At 36.5% G+C, this 17,491-nt stretch overlaps 1 protein-coding gene across 3 annotated transcripts in view; it reads right to left on the bottom strand.

Annotated features, from left to right (window-relative positions):
• BMPR1B (bone morphogenetic protein receptor type 1B) overlaps positions 1 to 17,491 on the bottom strand; it is a 398,993-nt gene that overhangs the window by 268,931 nt on the left and 112,571 nt on the right. For all 3 annotated transcript variants that reach the window (XM_034958931.3, XM_034958930.3, XM_034958933.3), the window contains exon 2: positions 14,547 to 14,616. The gene's annotated coding sequence lies outside the window, so the exon portion shown is untranslated. The remainder of the gene's footprint in view (positions 1 to 14,546; positions 14,617 to 17,491) is intronic.

Below are 17,491 nucleotides of genomic sequence, written 5' to 3'. Positions count from 1 at the left end.
TTTGCATGTGTCACTTCTCAGGTCCAAGCCTCTAGCAGGCTTCTTGTTATATGCAATTAGCTCCATGCCAAGATTTAGTACATTTCATAATAAATCCCTTGACCACATTAACTGTAGGCTTGGCAAAGTTGGAAAGGCTCTATTCACGAAGACAGAAAACAAGCCACAGAACTTACCCCACAGCAAAACGCACTTGCTAGATGCCAACACACTACAAATTTCAACAGCCTGCCATGCCCTCCCTTCATTCCTCTCCCTCTATTTGGGGTAGAGGAGGGGTCAGAAAAATACAACCTGCCATGTGACTATGATTAAAGAGTATATAAGGGCAAAAAAAGCTACAGACAAATTTGGTGTGTTTACTTCTTCTTCCTCCTCCTCCTAAATCTTGTTACTAGCTTGTTCCTTTGACCTAACTCCCCAAACCACCCACCCAAAAAACCTAGAGTCACTTCACAGATGAGATCCAGAGTTTACCCTCATTTAAACAGTAACCATCTGTTGCCTGCAGGAAGACTGTGGCTCCTTCTCAGGTTTCCCTTTTTGGAACATGAAGGCTGTGGTATATTATGGCTATTCTGCATGGGAAAGTTCTCTGCAGGACAGCAGGAGCAATGAAAAAAGGAAGGAGGCACAGAACTAATGAGCCCTTTCGCTCATATCAAAACAAAGCACAACACCTTTTATTTGTTTTTGATAAACACCTTTTGAGAAAGAATTAAAACTACAGCAGTACAGAGAGAACATGCATGAGCTCTGGGTTGTACAAACCCCAATTTCAATCTTAACTTGTTTTCACTTTGTCAATTAGAGCATCCGTTTCTTTATCTGAAAAACAGAGATACTACAGAGTTGACGCAGGGCCTAGAAATGTTTGGCTCAGAAAATGCTTATCATATACAAGATTAATTCTAGATATTTTATTTTGCAGTATTATTACTGGAAAAAAATGTTAATCACAGGCAAATTACGATAAAAATATAGGAAGACAAAAAATAAAATATCACTATTAAAACTCCATTAAGTTCCCTTTTAGATAACACATTTGAAACATCACCATTGTTAAAATTTACAATAAAAATTAATTAGGAGGCCTCTCTTGGATCCCCAGCAAGAGGCTCCTGGTACTGACATCCTATTCCTCTTTATTATAAATTTCTTTCTGGTTCTTTGAGGCTCCAGTATATATTTAAAATAAGAAAAAATAAGACTCTTAAAACCTGTATCTCATTTATAAAAACTATTGAAATTTTATATTATGTATTACAAATTTTAGAATGTTTTATAGTGTCTTGCTTTTCCAGTGTAAGAAACAATGGTTTCCTCAGAGATATGATTTCCTTGGAGATATATCATTATGGTATATCATGATATATTAGAAATATATCATTAATAGCATTTCTAACAATAAAATTGATAAAATAATTTCCTACCATGTAAATAATCATACAACAAAATATCTGCAATTGGGACTAGCCTAGAAAAGTCAGGTTACTGGGTCACTTAGTTTATGGGTGCAAGCAAAAATTTACAGTCAGCCTTCCTTTGCCTCAATCCCAGCTTCATCACTTACCAGCTTTGGACCAAGGTACTATTTAATCTCTCTCTGCTTTAGTTTCCTTACCTGTAAAATGATCAATATCAGCACCCACCTCTTATAATTGTGAAAAAATTAAATAATGTTTAGAAGGTGTTTAGAACAGTGCCTGGTGCATAGTAAGTGCTTTGTATCATTATTATCATTGTTATTATTCATGCTATTATGAAAAATCATACGGTCCTTTAACATCTGCCTACAGTAGAATATTGCCTACACAACAAAGATCTTTTTCTATTTTCATTTCTTTTCCCCTCTTCTCTGATTTAATTGGCATAACTCATCTCTACTTTTTAGTCTTATAATGCATATTTATTTATTTTTAAATACTCACCATCAGTCATTTTACTGTTTTCCTAGTCATGATTTGGATGGATACAGCTCATGCTCTAATAGATTCCTCAGGAAAAATTGATAGAAAATTCCATAAACTCTTACATGTTGAAAACTACTTTTCTAAAGCCTTGTAAATTGAAAAATAGTTTGGATACAAAATTCTTGATTGCCACTTTATTTCACTGAGTAAAATAAAAAATAACAATAACAAAACTGTTCCATTGTTTCCTTGTATTGAATATTGGTTTTCAATAGCTAATGCTAGTCTAATTATTTTCCTTTGGTAGATGACACACTCTTTTTGCCTGTTAGCCCTTAGAATTTTATGATCATTGTTGAAACAGGCTAAATCTCCAAGTTTATTGTTTGGGGTTAATTTGCCCATGTAAGCTCTTTCAATATATAGAGATTCCGATTTTTTCTATTTCTGAAAAATTTTCTTGGATTATAGTTTTAAATATTGGTTTTGTGAATTATTGTTTTTCTTCTTCAGAGAGTCAAGTAACACAAGTATTATTCCTTTATTGCCAGTCTTCCATTTCCACCACTTTCTCTATGACCCATTTTGCTTCGTGTCATTTGTATCCTCTTGGTCTTTTTCCTGTTTTTCTTTGATGCCGCTTATTAATTTTCATTTGAATCTATTCTCTCTTGGGTGTTCTGTAATTTATCTTCATTTTTGAGATAATTTTGTCATTTTCTTGTATTTATTTACCAAGTTCAATACAGTAGTTTTTCATCTCTCCCTGCTTTTTCTATTTGTTTTTAATTTTTAAATTTCTGATTAAAGGTATTTTTCTTATACCTAAATGTTTGAGTATATTTAAATGTTTAGAATGTAGACACAGTTTTCTTCTGCTTCCCGCTTGGTTTTTTTTTTTTTTTTTTTTTTTTTTGGCGGGGGGTGGGGGTGAAGGTGGTATTTCCCTCCATTGATTTGTATGAAAACTATCTGATCTTTTTCAATAGATTTGTATGATTTTTTTTTTTTTTTTTTTTTTTTTTTTTTTTTGGTGATGTGAGGATATTTTACACAATTCCTAGTTTAAAGGCACCTTTTTTTTTTGGTCAATCTGGCAAATTCCAGGTGTCAGCAAAATTATTTCTTTTATACGTTTATTTGTTTTAGTAGTAGGGGAGAAGAGTTATGAGTCCTCCAAGTCTGTGGTTCTCCTTTGTTTTACAGAACCCTAATTTAACCCTTTTCCTTCTTTTCTCCTTTCCCATTCATTGCCAAAGAATCGCTCTTCGTTCCTTTTTACCTTTTATCCCCTCCCTGAAAAGCAATGCAATTGGAGGACTGTCCCATAAAATTGTTAATTTGACCCTCTAAATAGCACATACTTTGAAACCTTTTCCCACAATCTTCATCCCATCTTCCCAGTTTCTTTTTCGGTATTTTCAGATTTGAGGTATATCTGACCTATACAGTGGTCTCTCCAACTGTTCCTTAAGTTCCCTTTTCGGTATTTTCAGATTTGAGGTATATCTGACCTATACAGTGGTCTCTCCAACTGTTCCTTAAGTTCCCTTTCCAGTGTCCCTCTTCTTCCTCCCTAAGTGATTCCCAGTTTCTGTGTGTATACCACAAAGCACTGCAGCATGACAGGAAAGGGGCAGGAGTATGAAGGACTGCAGAACTTACAGTTATTTTGCAGTCATGTCATTCTCTGTCTTCAAGTGATGTTGAGTGTATATTTTTGCATAGAAATTTATTAGTGGTAAATTAATTTCATATCCATTGGGGAGGAGATTTGAAGAGGTTACTGTACTACCAACTCTCCACTGTCTTCAGTTATCTGGAAGGTAGGTGGTCATTTTTTAAAACATGTCCCATGACTTTTAAAAGAATGTGTATTCAACAATTTTGTAGCATAATATACAACATAAAGCCATTATATCAAGTGCAGTATTTGTAGAGCTCAACTTTCCAACATGCTTACAGATTTAAGACCTGCTTGGTCAATCATTAACAGAGAACATTATGCTCAAATCTCCTACTGAAAATTTGCTAACTTCCCCTTATAATTCAGTTAATTTTAGCTTTATAAAAAAATTTAAACCAGACTTCAGATATAAATTAGAAACTGTATCTTTCAGAATATTTTAATCTTTTATCAAATTGTAATAGTCTTTTTAATCTGTAGCAATGCTTTTCATTCTTAAAGTGTTATTTCTTACTATATCTATCCAAGCTTACTTTTGATTATTATTTGGCTGATATATTATTTTTCACTTGTTATTTTTAACCATTTTTAAATTTATAACTTAGGCATAGCACTTACAAACTGCATATACCTGGATTTTTGGAAATGCAGTGTTAACAATCTTTGTCTTGGAACTAAAAAGTGCAGTACCTTTACATTTATTGTAACTAAAGATATATTTGAATTTATTTCTATCATCTTACTTTGTGTTCTTCATTTTTTCCACATTTACTAACCTTCCTTCTGAAGGGAAAGTTTTGTTCCAAGTACATCCTTTCACTGTGAATGCCACATTTCCAGGATTGTGTGACCAGGGCTTGGTCAGATCCAGTATTTTTCTGGATTCATGTTTTCTTATTTCTTCTTCTGAAGATTTAGCTTAGTATCTTTCCAGGTCAGCAATATGTTTTACAATTATATTAAATAATTAGATTGAGCTCTTTAGATTACATATATTTTTAAATCCCAGATGATTTTTTTCAAAATATTTGTTCTGCCATAATGCCAGAAATGGAAGTCATGTCCTTTTTCTATATAAACTTAACATTTCCTTCAAAAACCACAAAGTGGTCAGGCATTTTGGCAAAATGTCTTTTCTTCCCTGAAGTTTGAAAAATAAAGTTTCTTCCCTGGTGATAAATATGTTAGCACCAATGGCTGCAGTTAAAAAACAAAGATATTTTGTATTCTGTTATAATGGTTTTTAAAACAAATCAGAATAGGAAAATGTCCAAACTCTACCATTCTATGCAAATTCTTAGAAACAGGCAAATGCATTTGTCAAATCTTTCTAAACCGCAATAATAATGATGTGCTAAATAAAGAAGCAACATCTTCAACTTGCTCCTTTTTACTTAGTCATCTTCTCAGTGACTAGGTGGAAAAGGCACTAATATCTGTTTATCTGTTTACTACTGCTGCAAAAATAAGCTACCCTAAAACTCAGTGGCTCCAAACATTAATTGCTCATGAGTCTACGGATCAAGATGGAAGGATCTTCAGGTCTCAGCTGGGTTCCCTCAAGCATGTGTGGTCAGGTACAGGTTAGGTAGGTGGCTCTGCTGATGTTGGCTGTTCTGTCTTAACACATTTTTGGTCAGCTGGCTGACGGCTGGTCTGAGAGGGCCAGACTCAAGTAAAATGACTTGGCTCTGCTCCATTTAGCTGCTCCCCTTCCACCAAGTGAGCCTGTTCATGTGCTCACAGCAGTAACAGAGTTCCAAAGGGAACAGAAGCAAGCAAGACCTCTTAAGGCCCAGGCTGGGAATTGGTACACCATTACTTCTGCTGTGCTCTATTGGCTAAAGCAAATCACAAGACCAGCCCACATTCAAGAGCTGGGAAAACAGACTTCACTTCTTAATAGGAACAACTACGAAGTCTTACTGCAAAGAGTGTTAGATACGTGGAGAAGGGAAGTTTGGGGGCATTGCTGCATTTACTCAATCATAATCTGTAAGTATAAAATGTATGTTTGCAGTTGATATTTCATAAGATGCCATCTTATTCATGTCTGAAAATTTTACTAACACCTAAATAAGGTTATGAGAAACTCAAGAACCTCCCTAGGGTGGTTATAACTCTTATCCAATTTGAAAGTATCCTCCATTTAACTGACTTGAGGTCAGCTTTTTGTTTTTTTTGAGACAGAGTCTCGCTCTGTCTCCCAGGCTGGAGTGCAATGGCACCATCTTGGCTCACTGCAACCTCAGCCTCCTGAGTTCAAGTGACTCTCCTGCCTCAGCCTCCCAAGCAGCTGGAATTACAGGCTCCTGCCACCACACCCAGCTAATTTTTGTATTTTAAGGACAGATGGGGTTTCACCATGTTGGCCAGGCTGGTTTCGAACTCCTAACCTCAAGTGATCCACTCATCTCAGCCTCCCAAAGTGCTGGGATTACAGGCATGAGCCACCACGCCCAGCCAAGGTCAGTTTTTTATATGAAACTGGAACAGTAGGCAGTTAGTTAAGACGTTTACTCCAAAGGGCACTGAAAATCTACTAAAGGCTTTCAATTGAGGAAGTTAGATCATTACTTTTGAAACCTTGGAAGACCACTCTGACTTCAAGGGGGACCTTAGATTGGCATGAAGCAGATTAGAGTCAGAAAAATATTCTTTTAGCAGGCTGTAAGTTATACAGTAGTTTAAAGCAAAAGATGATAGTGCCCTTGGATCAAGGTACTGACAGTAAAAATGACTAAAAGTTGACAAAATTTGAGGGCTAGCTAGCAGTGGAATTGAGTATTCTGTTAAATGGGTATTCAACACAATTACTAAGTGCCAAATACTCTGGTAGGTTCTAGGGAATCAACAGTCCATCTACTTGTGAAACTTTGAGCTTAATGAAGAATAGAGACATGAATCAAAAAAATCACATGTTCCTCAAAGGATTACTGAAAAATCATCTGCTTTACCCTTAGTCTAACAATAGCTTAACTGCAAATTGATCCAATTTATTGACATATCTTTAATACTTCAAAGGGACTAAATAATTATTAGCACATTAATATGTATTACAGAATATATTCCTTAATACATATATAATATATTCCTTTATATATTGAATTATAAAATACATTCTCTTTAGATAAAAAACAAATTAAGTTATTAATGAGCTGCTTGATTTTTTTACATAAACAATCTCAAATATTTTGTAAAATAGAGAAAGGGTGTAAACAACAAAGAAATGAGCATGTGGATGAGTAATGAATATGAGATCCTTGGAGAATAAGCTATCACAGTAGTATCTGATTAGTAGCAGAGAGAGAATATAAGATAAGGCCATCTATAATGTTAACATGATAGGATGCAAAAACTCTGTTTTGTCTTGTTTGAACAGAGACTCCTTTGAGACTCTGATAAAGCTATGGGCTAGAAAATGTACACACACAGAAATCTGGCATGTAGTTTCAGAGAGTCCACAGACACTCTCTCCCTCAGATGCACGTCACTTTATAATAAACAAACAGCTCTGGACTAGAATCCAGCTGATACAGTTCTCTCATCAGTGGAAGAAGGGAGGTGAGCTCAGTCACTTTTCGAAGTCTATTTTCAAGGCTCTCTGGGATGACGCCTGCAAAGGCAGATGAGTAGAAAGAACCCTGCACTGAGAATTGGGTGCAGGCTAAAAACACAAGGGAATTCAGGGAAGGAAACACACACACACACACACATACACACACACGCACACACACACAGGAAAGAAAAGGTCACCCTTTTTGATAATTCAGCCTGGGGCTAGTTCTGATCCTACCTCTAAGCATTCTGAAGGTGATTCAGTTTGCACTGCCAACCAAATCAGAGCAATGATAATGTTGTAAACCATGAATTCCCACATTTGAAACCATGAAAACTGATAAACAATCTTTACAAAAAACAATTAATTCTACTTCTATCCCATGGTGCAGAAGGAGATCTGAAGACCCTCCCTATGAAAATCACAAACACTGTGTCTTTCAAAAGTACTGTAAGTCAGACTGACCTAAATTCAAATCTCCACCCTACCAATTCTAGCTGGGTTAACCTGTTATCAGGTAAGTAAAGTCTCTGATTCTGATTTTCTTCATCTGCAAAAAGAGGATTATAAAATCTCCTCTGCTTTAAAGAGTTATTGACAAGATAAGATGAAACAACATATGCTGAGTGCTTAGCACAGTAGAAGGCAGCTATACCAAACACCACCACCAAAGGTGAAAGGCAAAATCACAATTTTCAGCTAAATATTTATGTTATTTCTACTCCTGTTCCCCACTCTCAAGCTAAACTTTGATGAAGAGAAAAAGTTTCTTGTTTCCAAGATTAAGGCAAAGCTATACTTGTTCCCATATGAAAACATAAAATATATTTAGTGAAAGAATTGTTCTTGCATCCTAGAAGAGAAAAAACACAAAAGACTATCATGTTCCCTCTGCGTGCTATGAAGAAAATATTCCTCTATTGAAGGGGAAATAATTTTTTTAATTAAAAAATCCATGGAAAGATGTCATCCTCCTCTATCCTTCCATGGAAATAAAAAAAAAAAAGAGTGAGGGGGACAGTAGCATAGGAACCTTTTTCATGCCAGTATTTCCAAACTGGCTGTCCAGTAGATTCCCTACACAGCTTTTCACACATTCTTGAGTTTGAAATCCAGAATCACAATCTTTTAGAGATGAGAATCGGGTATTTTCCAAAGCCTCATTAATTTAGTCAGGTGCATAGCCAGGGTTGAGACACTGTCTTATCCCTAAGTCTTTCCTTTCACTTATAAACCACTATAGGATATCTCAGCCTATTTAACAAAGATTATTTTTAGAGCTAAAAGGCAGCTTAGCCATCAGATGAGGTGAAACCAATAGCCTTATTTTATGGCTGAAGAAAAAAAGGCCTAGAAAGGTCGAAATATTAGGCCAGGTGCAGTGGCTCATGCCTGTAATCCCAGCACTTTGAGAGACCAAGGCGGGAGAATCACCGAGGTCAGGAGTCCGAGACCAGCCTGGCCAATGTGATGAAACCCCGTCTCTACTAAAAATACAAAAATTAGCTGGGTGTGGTGGTGCACACCTGTACTCCCAGCTACTCAGGAGGCTGAGGCAGGAGAATCGCTTGAACCTGGGAGGTGGAGGTTGCAGTGAGCTGAAATCACACGACTGCAATCCAGCCTGGGTGACAGAGTGGATTGCAAAAAAAAAAAAAAAAAGTTGAAATATTACACTTGCCGCAGCCTAGAACTTGAACCCAGCTCTTCTCGTTGCCCAATTCTTCTGCTGAAGATCACCTATGCAGTAACTTGCCGAGGACACATGACCTGAATCTATTCATGAGGAAACACCAAAACCAAAACAAGAAACATTCTTCTAAATACGCATGTGTTTGTGGGGGAGAGGCCTTATATCCTTCAACAATAGTAACGTTACAGCCAAATTCACAGAGACAGTAAGCATAATGGGGGTTGCCAGGGACTGAGGGCTGGAAAACAGAGTTAGAAGGTACAGTTTCAGTTGCAGAAGATGAAAATGTTCTGGAGATGGATGATGGTAATGGTACAAGAATGTAAACATACTGAATGCCACAGAACCACATACTTGAAAATGGTTAAAATTGTCCATTTTATGGTATACACATTTTGCCACAATAAAAAATGGCAATATTATGCAAGGTAAAACTTCAGAATTATGATGTTGCATCTTTTCCACACACAAGAATTTTCTGACTTCAAAAGTTGATTAAAATATTTTAGGGCTGGACCCAGTGGCTCAGTCCTATAATCTCAGCACTTTGGGAGGCCAAGGAGGGCCAATCACTTGAGATCAGAAGTTCAAGACCAGTCTGGCTAAAATGGTGAAACCCCGTCTCTACTAAAAATATAAAAATTAGCTGGGCGTGGTGGCACGCCTGTAAATCTCAGCTACTTGGGAGGCTGAGGCATAGAATCACTTGAACCTGGGAGGTGGAAGTTGTAGTGAGCCATGATTGCATCACTGCACTCCAGCCTGGGTGACAGAGTGAAACTCTGTCTCAAAAAAAAAAAAAAAAAAAAAAAATTCATTTTAATGGTCAGGCGCAGTGATTCACGCCTCTAATCCCAGTACTTCAGGAGGCCAAGGCAGGAGGACTGCTTGAGCTGAGAAGTTCGAGACCAGCCTGGGCAACACCGTACAATCCCATCTCTACAGAAAAACAAAACAAAATTGCTCCAAGGTGGTGGTGTGTGCTTGTAGTCCCTGCTACTCAGGAGGCTGAGGTGGGAGGATTGCTGCCCAGGAGGTTGAGGCTGCAGTGAGCTATGATCGTGCCATTGTACTCCAGCCTTGGCATCAAAGGGAGACTTTGTCTCAAAATAAGTAAAATAAAAAGTAAAAATAAAAATATATCATTTTAATGCATTGTTTTTAGGGCATATTTGCTGTTCTGCCTTGAATTTATGGAGACAAGTTAGAAGTACGGTACTCTGAAACTCTGCCAATTCTTGAATGAGAACCAACCAAAGACATATAATGCTTCAGCTCTAGGGCCATCCTGCTAGGAAAATTCTATTTTTTAGTAAATGAGAAACACACATATACTTAACAGCATGTTGCATGTTTTTTAAAAAGTCAAAAATTATGAATAAAATAATAATAATTTGTATTGTCATTTTATATAATAAGATGTTCCATAAAAATATTTTGTTACGATAATCACTTCTCTTAGATACCGGATGAATACCACAAATAACAAATCTATAACTAATTAAATTCAAATTTAGTCTAGGAATTCCAAACGATCCATATGGTTGGTTTAACCACAGTATTTTCAATATACATTGTTTTTTTCTTTTAAAGTATCAAACTTTGTATTAAAAACTGATTTTTCACTGTGTAGTATAGTCTTGCCCATATGCACACCAATTTAATGACAGAAATATATCATGAGATATAGTTATTAAACAAAATATTTTTCTACTTCTAATTCTATAATAATGGGGAAAAAAAATTTAAAGATCTCCTGGACGAAACAACAGGAAAAGAAAAATCACTGGATACTAGAAAAATAAGAACCAAATGTATTTTATTTATTTTTATTTTTATTTATTTTTGAGACAGGGTCTCGCTCTGTCATCCAAGCTGGAGTACAGTGGTGCTAACACAGCTCACCGTAGCCTCAACCTCTGAGCTCAAGTGATCCTCCTGCCTCAGCCTCCTGGAGTAGCTGGGACAACAGGCACACCCCAGCACACCTGGCTAATTTTTTAAAATTTTTTATAGACACCAGGTCTAGCCATGTTGCCTAGGCTGGTTTCAAACTTGTGGGCTCTAGCAATCCTCCTGCCTTGACCTCCCAAAGAATCAAATGTAAACACTCAAATAAATCCAAATGTTTTACTTGACACTTTTCATTAATACCTTAAACATTTTAAGAGTCCCTTGTTCTTTTCTATTCTACCAGGAAATATAAGGTACTGCTAAAGAGCATAGGATTTACAATCATATGACCAGTTCAAATACCAGCTCTACCATTTACTTGCTGGATTATCTTACACAGGTCACTCAATCTTGCCTTGCCTTAGATTCCTCATTTACAATCACTACCTAAGATTGTTAGGAAGAGTGAATGACAAAATAGATCCAGAAACATACCACATAATTCATCTATTTTTGCTATTTAAATTGTCATTTTTCTAAATCTGGAAATGAGAAGAAATTATAATAGGAGATATACCTAATGCTAAATGACGAGTTAATGGGTGCAGCACACCAACATGGCACATGTATACATATGTAACAAACCTGCACATTGTGCACATGTACCCTAAAACTTAAAGTATAATAATAAAAAAATAAAAAATCTATTAAACCTGCCTGAATATGCAATGTGAAACTGCTATACTTCAATAAATTCATTAAAATAGAGGGTAAATAAATGGTAGAAATATTTGATATAAATGACAAAGAGCTGATCATCTTAATTACATAAGGAGGTCACACAAATTAGTAATAAACTAAAACTGTAATAGACAAACTAGAAAACACATGAACTGGGAACTCACAGAAGATGAAATACAAATGCCTACCAAGCATATCAGAAGTAAAAAAAAAAAAAAAAAAAAAAAGCAGAACCTGTTAAATGAAATGTATGGGAGGCCACTGGTTTGGACTGAGCTTCTGCACTAGGCCCTATATACCAGACAAGACCAAAATGGAGTCACTCAGAATGCAGTTATTATCTGGCTGGGAGCCACATAATCAAACTGAACTTTGAAATGGGCCTGTTTTCAGAAAAAAAATTAGGAGACGCACAGCAGCCAATGAGGAGGAGCCTAGTTTACCTGGGCCAGTGTAACAAGAAAGTCCTCTCTGTTTTAATTATATAAGGAAAGTTACTTTGAAATGACCAATTCACTTTTCATTTCCTGTTTCTGCTTTCTTCAGCCCTTTCCAGCCTATAAAAATAACGTCCTCTGCTCAGCTCATGGGAGCACCTTTTCTAAATGTTTAGATGAGATGCTACTGATTTATGAATTGCTAATAAAAACCTAGTATCTTTAAACTAAATTTGTTGCAATTTTGGTTTTTAACAAACCTTAGAAGGAATTAAAAAATAGCACATTAAAACAGTGGAAACCAGTCCCCTCTATGCTCCTGAAACAAATATTAGTCATACAGCATTCCTGAAAGCAATTTTGCAATATGCTTAAAGAGCCTTTAAAAATGTTCTCATTCCTTGATCTAATTATTCCACTGTCAGGAATATATCCTAGAAATAAAACCTGAAATAATAAAATATAAGATGATACAAGATGATAGAGCCATTAAAATTTTTTTATAAGACCATTCATCAATATAGGCGATATCATTCCAATGTAAATGCATATACACACACACACGCACACATGTGCATGCACACAAACACAGGAAATATTAAAGTGCTGATATTGAAGTGGTGTAATTTACCTTTTGCTATCAAATTTGTCTAATAAGCATAGATTATTTTCACTAATAAAAATACTGTTTTAATTATTCTATTATTAATTAATATTACACTTCTATACATATATAAAATGTATCTCAATGTATTTGATAGTTGATATCTCTGGAAAAATATGTTTGCATTTCAGTTTCTACTTTCCTTGGCCTCACTTTCTTATAGTTTAAAAACTTAATTTACCTGCTGCGCCATTCCCACTGTTCTGGCAAATCTTCAAAAAAACAGACATTATAATTCCTACTGGGGGTAGGGGATGTAGGATCTAGATTAATCTAAATTAATCCTAAAACGTATTTCTAGAGAAAGGTGCCTATAGGCACCCGCTCGTTCTCTCTTTGCAGAGCCTAGTGCACAGGCAGTGGTTTTCTCTGCTTTCCAATTTACTTCAGTTCACTAACAGGAAATGCCAACCCTAAGGCCAATCCATCTGATTGGTTCTCTAACCCCATCCCAACTCCTGGTAAAAGGCCCCTTTCCTCTGGGGTTAATTTCTGATCCCATCAACAACTGGAAGCATGACTCAAAAATGAACAAAACCTTTTCCAAACCCCTCACCCTGGTAGGAAGGTTCCTGATGCCCAGCCCCACACTTTAGATGCTAACCTTTGGAAAGAGACAGCAACCCAAATCAAGACCAATTATTTCTGGCTTACTCCCCAACCATCTCTCTCCATGAAGAAAATTCTATGATTCTGATATGTGAATCAATGTGAGTTTTTATGCACAGTGGCATAATATGTGGCCCAACTGAAACTTACTATCTGAAAATTTAACCTCACAACACTTAGCCAGGGGAAAAACATATATACTGTGTTTATAGCCCCGAAAGGAGTAATACCAATACTTGTAAAGTACATTATTTCTGCTTTCTTAATTAAAATTAAGCTACCATCTTTTAATATGGTTATTTTTAAGCAAGCAATGAAATATTTTATAAATATGCAAAAGTAAGTTTCTGAAAACTTTACTGAGTAGATTTATAAGGATTTAAAGTATAAAAAATTTCTGATAGAGTTCACTGGAGTAAAGTCAAACCCATTAAGAAGTGTAACATGTATTCATCCTACATTTGTTCATGTGTTATTAGAAAAGATATATCAAAAGTAAAGCACATCCTCCCATCATTATTATGAGCCAGTTCAAATTGTTCAAATAGTATTATCGGTTTTCAGTATAGCACTGAAGTAAAGATCAGGAGGTCTCAATGTAATTCCAACTCTACCACTTAACTATCTACATAATCCTGGGCAATTTTCTTAATTTTCCAATGCTTCAGTTTTAACATCTATAAAATGGGAATATTAACAGAACAGTTTTCACAGACTTGTGAAGAACAAATTGAATTCATTTAAAGCATTCGTAATAGCATTTGAACACTGTAGTACACTATAAAAATAGCTATAATAGGAGCAAATGCTTAGAAAAGAGTCTCCAAGTTAATGTTCACTAATATACGTGGGTCAGAGGTAGGGCCTCTGAAGTCCACACCACCTGTTTCACATTTGCCCTCTAAAATGAGTGACACCAACTAGAACTATCAGCATGAAAAGTATAATGGATGGATTTGCTTTAAAATGGCATAATGTTGTAATCTAGTTTGTATTAACCTGAAACATGTTATCGTCATGATATCAGCAATGGTTGGTAAAAGGTTATTACCAAGTGTGTAAATGTTTGAGGAACAGACTAAGTGTGTAGGCCAACATTTCAAATGAAAAGCACAAGTTACTTTCTCATTATAGAAGAAATCCACATCCACCTTGTCATGTTGATTTACATCAGTTTCCTTATCTTATGTGTTTTTACTGATAACTAAAGGAACAATTGTAGATTCCATTCATCTTATAAAATGTATTATCTTTCTGTTAACTTCAGCATACCACAACGTCGGAATGTCAAAAAGCAGTAACGATGCCTACCAAACATCTCAAATTATTTAATAATTACTATGAACTTACCTTTATCAACAAGGCATGAAATGACCTTCCTTTCCTTTCACATCTAAGAAAGAGTAGGCTGAACTCCACCCTGTCAACAAAGAGACAAAAACTGAATTGCTATTTGTGGCTTGAGAAAGGTGTATTATTATTTACCAGTTCAAATGCAGAATCATGGTAATACATAATGGAATTGGGGGATGCGGGGGGAAGTACAGTTCTTCCGTTTTTTTCTTTTGAGATGGAGTCTCGCTCCATCGCCCAGGCTGGAGTGCAGTGGCGGCGATCTTGGCTCACTGCAAGCTCCGCCTCCCGGGTTCACGCCATTCTCCTGCCTCAGCCTCCCAAGTAGCTGGGACTGCAGGTGCACGCCACTACGCATGGCTAATTTTTTTTATTTTTAGTAGAGACGGGGTTTCACCGTGTTAGCCAGGATGGTCTCGATCTCCTGACCTCGTGATCCACCCACCTCGGCCTCCCAAAGTGCTGGGATTACAAGCGTGAGCCACCACGTCCAGCCTCATTTGTTATTATTAATTGAAAAGATGTACTAAAAATAAAGCACATCTTCCCATGATTATTGTGAACCAGTTCAAATTGTTAAAACAGTATTACAGGTTTTCACTATAGCACTGTAGTAGAGATCAAGAACACCTCAAAGTTCTAACTTTTGGTGTAATTTTTAACAAAGTTCTAACTTTTTACTATAGCACCTCAAAGTTCTAATGTTTGAGCTCCTAGCTTGTGAATAAGAGAAAATATAATATTCCATATAATAGAATTACAGACACCATATGATGTTTCTCTGGTATCTTTCCAAAAAGAAGCAAATACTAAGTCTTACTAGACTTACAGTTTGGGGATGTTACTTAGTGCAAGGATTTTGATACTTAAATGCTGGCCACAGATTTATTTATTATTATTATTTTTTGAGACGGTGTCTCACTCTGTTGCCCAGGCTGGACTGCAGTGGCACGATCTCAGCTCACTGCAAGCTCTGCCTCCCGGGTTCACGCCATTCTCCTGCCTCAGCCTCCAGAGTAGCTGGGACTACAGACGCCCGCCACCACGCCCAGCTAATTTTTTGTATTTTTAGTAGAGACGGCGTTTCACCATATTGGTCAGGCTGGTCTCGAACTCCTGACCTCAAGTGATCTACCCGCCTCGGCCTCCCAAAGTCCTGGGATTACAGACAGGCAGGAGCCACCGCACCCGGCCAATAGCCACAGATTTTAAGAGTAAATATATAAACTGACTTTGATCTATAACATTTTTCTAATCAAGTTTACTTACTAAAAAATAGAAAGCAAAACATAATCAGATTTCTATAGCCTTTTGTTAGTATTCACATCACCAATACCCTCTTCTACTAAAATGTATAAATCACAATTAGATTTTAATTAGATATAAAATATATTTTTCTATATTTACATATGCTCCATGATTTCCATATTTTCCAAAACATAAACAAAAAGAGACACAAGCTTAAAGGAGAAGACTGAGAGCAGTATGGCTGTGGTAGTCAAATTAAGGTCAAAAATAAGACTATAGCAACACTTTCCATTCTAAAAATAGAATTACTATATGACCCAGCAATTCCACTGTTGGATATATAATCCAAAGAATTGAAAGCAGAATCTCAAAGAGATATTTGCACACCCATGTTCACTGCAGTATTATTCACAATAGTCAAAAGCTGAAAACAACCCAAATGTCCACTGAAAGATGAATGGATAAAACAAAATGTGGTATGTATACATATATATACACACATACACATATATATACACACATGTATATATAAAATATTTAGCTTTAAGAAGGAAATCCTGTCACATGCTACAAGATGGATGAACCTTGAAGACATCATGCTAAGTAAAATAAGCCAGTCACTACAAGACAAACACTGTATGATTCCACTTACATGAGGTATCTAAAGTACTCAAGCTCAAACAAACAGAAAGAAGGTAGAATGGTGGCTGCCAGAGACGTGAAGAAAAGAAAATGGGGCTTGTGGCTTAATCCAGAGTTTCAGGTCTGCAAGATGAAAAAGTTCTGGAAATCTGTTGCACAGTAACGTGAATATACTTAACACAGCTGAACTGCACTTAAAAATGGTTAAGATAGTAAATTTTATGTTACATGTATTTTACATTAATTTTTTAAACGCAATAAGACACATAACACACAGGAAGATAGAAGTAAGAATTCATGGTCGGGCTGGGCACAGCAGCTCACACCTGTAATCCCAGCACTTTGGGAGGACGAGGTGGGCAGATCACAAGGTCAGGAGATCGAGACCATCTTGGCCAACATGGTGAAACCCCATCTCTACTAAAGAAATACAAAATATTAGCTGGGCATGGTGGCGCACGCCTGTAGTCCCAGCTACTTGGGAGGCTGTGGCAGGGGAATCGCTTGAACCCAGGAGGCGGAAGTTGCAGTGAGCCGAGATCGCGCCACTGCATTCCAGCCTGGTGACAGAGCGAAACTCCGTTTCTAAAAAAAAAAGAATTCATAGCCTTGAAGTATGGGTAAGATTTGTTAAAGCAGAAATAGAGATGGAAAATCCTGGTACAAGATTCAATCTGCAAAAAGTCATCTCCAAACGATGAAGGAAAAAAAGCAAAAATTCAGGTAAACAACCACCTAATAGAAGAGTAACTCAAATAAAACTAGAAAGGCAAATTGAGGGTCGTTCAGTAAGGTGGTCAGTACTTAAGGGAGAGTATCCGAAGTGACAGAACAAGTAAAGCTCTGACCATATGGACCGGAGGTGAGAGGAAGTAGTCAGACACCTGTTACAAGTTTTGCTCAATGCTGACCCAGGAAGTCTGGCTTATGGCCAAAAAAAAAAATCATATAGATTATTTCTAGATATAGTACGGCACATCAGGTAAATGTGAAGTTGTACTTGGGGGCCCTACAGGCAGCTGAATCAGTTGGGTTTCCCATAAAGACATATC

This window comes from Pan paniscus, chromosome 3, assembly GCF_029289425.2.
Source record: "Pan paniscus chromosome 3, NHGRI_mPanPan1-v2.0_pri, whole genome shotgun sequence".
NCBI classification, from domain to species: domain Eukaryota; kingdom Metazoa; phylum Chordata; class Mammalia; order Primates; family Hominidae; genus Pan; species Pan paniscus.
The sequence above is the reverse complement of the archived record's forward strand: the minus strand, read 5'-3'. Positions and strand labels throughout refer to the sequence as shown.